Genomic DNA, 7680 nt, shown 5'->3' on the forward strand with positions numbered 1-7680 from the left:
TATTTGCACTGGGGTAGACCTGGTCCCCAAGGGACAAACATTCTCCATCACAACAACAGGGAGAGGAGGGAGGTGGAGACGGAGGCAAAAGTAGCAGGAGCTGATGGAAAGGTGGTCCCCAGGGTAAGAGCGTGAAGAGCAGCATCTTCAAGGGGGGAGGATGCAAATAGAGTCAGCTTGACTTGGAGGAGCCCAGAATCCCCCTGTCCTCAACTTGAAATGTTGTCAACTCCAGCAAAATGCATGAGTCTACCCCAAACCATGGGGTATTGGTTCAGAAAATGCCAGCGTCTCCTGTACAGAGATATAGCACTGGATGCCCTTGGGAGGTTATAGCCTTCCTCCCAGGACTTTCTTCCCCAGTGGCAGGAGGGATGGCTCAGACAGCAGGGTCCCACCAGGAGAAAAGGCTCCTGTCTACAACCAGTGGCACTCAATGAGCTTTGAGTGACTCAGCCACCACCACGTAGAGATGCAGACAGAGCTGCAGGTGGGTTCCCTGGGGACAACAACAGCCCCAGGCATCCCCACAACGCTGTAGGGCAGAGGCTTGTAGCAGTGAGAGGTGACAGATTGTCTCGGCAGACTGTAAAGGACAGCCTTGGATCATCTTATTCCTTGGTGGCTCTAGATCAAGACTTGAAGCGTCTCCAGAAGAGGCCATCTATTGTTTGAAGAGCCTCAAAGCAGTGACTCTTCTCTTCCTCATATCCATCCTGAATGGCTTAGCCTCTGCCCTGGCTCTGTGTCTCTGGTCCCCAGACACCTCCACCTGCAGTCTCATGCCCTCCCTCCCCACTGGACCAGCTCTGACACCTCCTCACTCCCTGGTTGCACTATGGCCCAATGGGCAGCACCTGCCATTGCCTCTCCAGCTCTCCATCACCTCCCCAGTGCTGTGACCTTCCTGTCCTCTTCCAGTCTGCCCCAGTCCCCTGCCTGCTCTGCACAGGATAACCCAATGGTCCATCTGCTTACAGCATCCCAAACCTTCCTGCACGCAGTTATGGCAGCTGAGCACAGCCCACCCAGCTCAGCCGCAATACGGAGACCAGACTACACCAAGGTCCCCTAATAAGCAATTGACTCTTTTTTTCTTCCCTTTCAAGAAAAAAGCCAAGCATTAATTTGGCTTCTGCCACTCTGTTTATCTAATAGCATCACTGATTGATTGTCTTATTTATAACCCAGATCCGGTGTCTGGGCTGCTCGCAGAGACAGGGTGATTGATGGAAAGAAGACAGCCAGAAGGGGACTTAATGGAGCCATGTGGCTGAGCAGCGGAGTAGTGGCTTAGGCATGAAATGAAAGCGTCTCCCAGAAGTCTGGGCTCCTCTTCCTCTTTCCTGCACAGTTCCTGGGTTACTACTAAGTGCTGGGAGAGAGCAGCATGCATCCTACACCCTGCCAGGAGTGATCAGGGACTGTTCTCAGGTCTTCTCCAGCAGCCTGGAGGAGGACAGGGCAAGGGGACACAGCTAAGAGGGACTTGGGCTGCTTCCCAATAAGGTGTCGTATAGTCTCTGGGAAGGTTTCTCCTGCTCCAGGGTGGAAGCAGTGGTTTGAAGGCATGAGACAGCCCGTGCCTGCCCAATCACCCGTCTGCTGTCACGGTGCTTGTCCTGCCTGCTGGAAATCAGGTCCCTGCACAACTAGGTGATGCAGAGAGGAGCCTTTCCCGTGGGTCACAAAGTGTCCTCCTGCAGGCTGGCAGCATCTTCCAGAGGCCTCAGTGTTGTCCAAGGCTGGTCTGGGATGTTCCCACATCTCTAGGGGACATTTCCCTGTTCCTCACGCTCCGACCGACCCCAGCAGAGTCACCGACCCATGCATGAGTCACCCCACAGAGACAATCACTGCCATAAAGCACCAGCAAACAGGGAAGGAGCTGCAGTCCCAGGAGGTGACATGCCCTTATTCAGGGTCACACTGGGGACGTGTGACAGCCTGGATATGTCCCAAACCTCCAGTCCGCAGACTCACCCTAGAGGAGCCCATCCCACAGCCGCACGCACTGGGTTGTGGTCAGCAGATGGCTGACAACTCCAAGACCCCAAGAAGGCATTCAGCTTTGATCTGAGCCAGACCTAAACCCTCATCTTGTCCATAAAGATCAGTTTGGAAAGAAAAATCAACATATTGGTTCAGTCAAAATATTTCCTTGCTGTTTAACGGTCTTTATTTCATGTCTGATTGTAACAGATAATCTAAGACAAGCCTAGAGCAAAGCTAAACACAGTTGTTTCATTAAAAAGGACCCTGTCAGCCAGTTTTGACATGGTCAGACCCCACTCCCTTCCTTTTTTTGTTGTTTTTCTTTTTTTTTTTTTTTACGCATCTGAAATTTAAGCAAAACCAAAGTGACTTGACAAACGTTGCTGTTCCAGTAGACTGAATGAAACCAGCCTCAGGCCAGATCTCCAGCACTGGGCATATTGGTGTTCCCATCGCCAGCACCTGGCAAACTCTATCCAGTATCCAGTGCCTTACGGTAGAGTTTTATGTCTTCCAGGAGAAATACCCACCTTGGAAAGGCCCCCTGGACCATCAGACATGAGCAGGCTGGTGCATGCTCCCTTTGGCTGGGCTGTCCCCAGCCGCGGTGGTCCCTCCATGGGTGATGCCACGACCATGTGTCCGGGGCTGGGGGTTGGGGGAGGAGGGGACTAAAATGGGGTGATCCTTGCAGGATGTTAGAAGATGGAGGGGCCCCCGAGCAGCGGGAGCGGAAACAGCCTTTGATGTGGAAGCTCTCCTTTCGCAAACACAATGAATTGCAGAGGAGTTTTATAAACATGGCTATTGTTGCTCCATCCCTTTGGTGGGAACAGATGGTCCGAGCGCTCTCTTCAGCCCCCCTCCCCTTCCCTCACCCCCCACCCCCATTAATAAAGCCCCAGCAAGTCCAGCACTGCTAAGGTTTTCCCAAGGGGGATCAATAAATAAATGTAATAACAACAAAGGGGCCCATGCAGACGAGATTGTGTTACAAAGAGGCCTCGGCCCCCCTCCCCCTTTCCGGGTGAGAATCGTTGCGCGCAGGCACTCCGGCCGGTTCGGGGAGAGGTTGCTCCATCCCCACCGTCTGCGGGAAGCAGGGAGGGGATCTTCCCGCTGAAATGGCCAGGCCACACGTGGATGTCCTCATTCCATAGTCAAGGACAGCAGTGTGTGACTTTGGTGACCACCTCGCCGCCTTGGCCATGGGACATTGATGGCACGTGGCTCCTAGCCCCCCACAGGCATCTCCTCCACCTTTGTAAGTCACCTGGTGCTGAGGTGGCCCTGTGGACAGGCTCAGTCACTGGCCCTGGGTGTGCAGCAGTCAGGTGCCTTCTTCTTCCAAGACTTCCCGGCCAAGAGGTTGCTTCAGGTCCTTTCCCAACAGGATCCCACCCAGCACAGGGCACCAGGGAGTCCGTGTGAGGGCTTCACCTTGGCTGACTTTCTGCTTTGCTCTTGCCTGACGCAGGACTTGGCAATTTTATGGCCAGTTGAAAACACATTGGTGACTCTGACCTGCTCCTCAATGGCGTGGTGAGGTTTTATGCAGGGCTAGGAGCTAAGGTTTGCAGGGATTAAGAAAGGACAGAGCAATCTGCGGTCAAGATACCCCTGTAGAAACCACCAGCATGCACCAAATATACTGTCTATGAGGCTGCAGGGCAGGAGAGCAGCTTCTCCAGGAGGATCAGCCATGGCATCTCACCAGGCTCTGGATGTTGAAGAAGTCATGCTCAGGCACTCTGTTGAGTGGGCTGTCCTTTGGGGAAGGAGGAGACCAGCTCAACAGAGCTTTCCAGGGACTCATCTACTGAGGAAGGGGCTGAGCCTGGAGCAACCCCATGGGCAGGGACCAGAGGGGATGACGTGCAGGAGCGGCTGAGCAGAGGGTTTGGTCCAGAGACCCAACTCCAAGCCCTGCTGCCGTATCCCTGCTGCAGGCAGGCTGCTAGCAGCCATTGTCTGACCTCCTCCCCAGCTGCTCCCCACCACTCAGAGGTGACGGGATGCTGGTTTTATCTGCACAGGACTCCTGCAGCTGGGGGGTCAACAGGACAAAACGTGTCTCACACACGCACATGCATGCACCGCCGCCTCCCCTCCAAGCCGCCTTGGGAATCCCCTCCTCCCCACAACCCCTCACTCATAAAAAAATTAAAACTCTAGATATCATCTCACATAAACGTGGATTTGAGGCCCCGTCAGTCACCAGACACGTCCCACAATCTGCGCTGACTCCAGACAGCTGGAGGGGTTTGCTGAAGGACCAGAATGACTTCACGCTGCCTCCCACGGACTGGGGTTACCCAAAGTACTTGGTGTGGGGAGGGGAATCAGGGGCCGGGAAGCTCAGCTCCATCCCGCTGTGCTGCCACCACACCATGTCCTGCACCCACCGGGATGGGTGCTGGTCCGGAGAACAGCCCCAGGCATCGACAATGAAAGGCACCCGTGATGCAGAGGCCATCCCTACGGGCGTGAGGGAGGCAGCTGTCCCGGGCTCCGGTGCCGGAGAGGTTTATGAGGGCTGACCCCTTGCACCGAGCGCCTGGGGCAGGATAAATCCCACTCCGCCTTGGAGTGCAGGTGCACGGGGCTGCTGGAGAGGGGAAGGGACTACAGATGCATAGGGGATCCAGCAAAGGGAAGCTGGGGCCGGCTTCAAGCTGTGCCGACAGTGGGAATGGTCCCCTTCATCTGCTCCAGAGTCTCTGTGTTGCTTCATGGATGCTCTTGGCAGGGCTGCCTGCATACAGCCTACCGTGGAGATGCCCAGGGGCTCAGAAAGACCTACACCGTGCTGGTCAGTGTGCCACAGGATGCCCGGAGGAGACTCATGCACTTCTAGGAGGCAGTGGGTGACTGCTAACATCTCCTGGTTACCACAAATGTTTGGATACTTGGATCCATAGCTGTGTGACTCCCATGGAATTCATCTCTGGTTGAAGTTCCACGAAGGACCTCCTAGCCACAATAATGAAGGAAACAGGCAGGATCTGCAGAGATCATTTAGTACCTCTTCCTCCTGCCATCCTAGCCGTGTGGCATGAAAGAAACTCAGGTGTCTTCAAGGAATAGTGCTGGTCACATCCCCAGGTGTGCAGGCTCCTGCCCTTCATCTAACACCGGGAGGGTGAGACCTGCACCCATGATGAGACACAGCCCACAACCCTGCAAGCACTACCCCAGGCAGAGGGTCCTGCTGGGGCTGGGACGCGGGGAGCATCATGCACAGGGCTGGCAGGGAGTTTTGCAAGAGCAATGGGGATTTCAGCCCATAGGCCACCTCCCCTGTTTCATGCAGCACTGATCTGAATCCTTGCCTCAGGAGCCAAGCAGGGGGTTGGGAGTCTTTCTCTGAGTGAAATATAATCATCTTTTTAAAAAAAAAAATAACACGAAGCAGGCGGCTGAGCTTGTAGGTGGATAAATGCCCAGCACAGAGCACCTGGCTGAAGCCAAGTGCAAGCCTGGCTTTGGACTCTTTGAAGTCAGCGCATCTTCGTGCTTTCAGTGGGTTTGGGGCCCAGACCCTCTGTGCGTGCCTTCTACCAACACCAGGGTAATTTATAGACGTGCAAGGCTATCCAGAAATCTACTCTATGAACCTCCGGCATCAACCCAGTCCAGCTGGCCGGGTCGTGTTTGTCTCCCCTGAGCAGCTCGGTAGGAGCACTGCACAGCACAAATCACCCCCAAAAGCAAATGCTAACTCCTGGTGTCCAAATTACATTCACGGACCCTTTGCATCCCTCAGGTACAGCACCCCCTCGCTGCACGATACCTGCCCCACCCAATGGGCAACCTATTGACTAACAAATGGGCACACCCTTTAATTACAGCATGGTGAATCCACTTAGTGCTGTTTTGTTAGATAGCTCGTCTATTCGAGGAGCTGGAGCGGTACTTACTCGGCTCAACAGCCCAAGTCTCTGGATTCTCAGGCCTTTAATATTCACTCTGATCTGTTCATAAGTTATTCATAGGGAGTGGGAAATGCCTCACAAGAGAACTTACTCCAAATTGCGAGTGCTTCTGAGGCATCTTGCAATCTGCTTGCACAGGGAAAGGAGGGGAAAGTAATAAATAAATGATTGTTTACAAATTATTTACTTGTCTCCACTAATTTCCACGCTGTTTACCTGGCAGCAGTCTGAAGTCAAGAACAATTAGAGAAGACTTTCTCCTGGCGTATCAGTGGCTGGAAGTTGTGCAGCATGGAGGGAAGAAAGCCAATGCAGCCGAAGAGCGAGAAAGAGCTAGTTTCGGCTGCCAGAACTGGCCATCATCTTCAGTCTCGCTTGGTCTTCACATTCCAGAAGGGATCGTTGTGGACAAGGTCTCAGGGCAGGATGAGCAGATAGCTCCCCCAGCCGCTTCTGCTCAGCCGGCCACCTCCATCCCGTCCTGGCAGATGATGACCTGTCTCCAAAGCGTCACTTTTTGCAGCCAGTAGTTGCCCAGACACAAGACACTGTGGCACATGTCACCAAAATCTGGCAGTGGGTAGCAGCAACAGCAGTGCAGGGCTGTCTTTTCTGTCCCGGCTCACCAAAAGCAAGTGGGAACTCTGCCCCAGGACAAAGTTACCACGGCAGACAACAGCTACCAGTGGGAGGCAGCAGAATGAGACTGTCCTCCTACTTAGGACCATTTCAGACGTCTCAGTCCCATCTCTAGCTAGTCTCCCACAATAAACCAGAGACAGAAAATCACAGTGAAGAGGGATGGGGAGCAGGAAGGTTCATCTGTAGATGTCCTTTAGGGAAGGAAAAGACAATCTGGCAGTGTCAGGAGAGCAGGACAGACTGGGAACTGGTCAGTCCCAGCTGGGCTGATGTGTCTTGCAGACCTCCCCATGCTTCATTCCTCTCCTGTTTCTCAGGATCTGTGAATTCGCTCCGGCTGAAAATTTATATCCTGTACCCTTCCAGGCTGATCCTCGAGCATCCTGGGCAAATGTGGCTCTGGAAGGGACACAAGATGCCTGTAGGGTGGAGAGAGGTGTGCAGACTGGGAAATGCGTGCTGAAGCTTGAACTCAGACTGCCGCAGACTGCTGGCAAAGTTCATGTGAGGGCTCAGGGCTTGGATAACACAATTAACCAGTGCATGGTGAACCCACATTGCAGGATGGTGACACACAGGAGGCAAAGTGACGTGGTGTGTAAGGGACAGACTATGTGCACAGGAAGGGCAGGTGGAAGTCAGATCATCCAGCCGCAGGCTGCTGGACAGACAGACACCATTAGACAGCAAGAGGAAGCAGACGTACATGCTGGAAAGGGTCTGGCCAGCAAGACTCACCAGCAACATGTCCTTAGTGCTTACACCTGCCTGTGCCATGACCATACCCTGAGGACAGACAACGGTGTCCAAGCTCTCAGGCTGCAGGAGGCTGAGCAGGGCTGTGGGTACATCAGGGATGGAGAGGGAATTTGGGATGCCTGGTCCAGATCCATGATCTCACCTGTAACATGGAGAGAGAGAGCTGCCTACAGACTGCAGGACTCCCCTGGGGCCATGTCTCTTCCATTCCCCTCCCTGGTCCCAGCCAGCTCCTCTATCCCTCCCATCACCCCTCACTCCTCTGTGCCCCAAGCTGCTCATCACCTATCCTGCTTCCTGAAGCCTTCCAGCTCATGAGTTCCTGCAAACGGCCCATAAATCATCCTTG

The sequence above is a fragment of the Tauraco erythrolophus genome, chromosome Z (assembly GCF_009769465.1).
Source record: "Tauraco erythrolophus isolate bTauEry1 chromosome Z, bTauEry1.pri, whole genome shotgun sequence".
NCBI lineage: Eukaryota > Metazoa > Chordata > Aves > Musophagiformes > Musophagidae > Tauraco > Tauraco erythrolophus.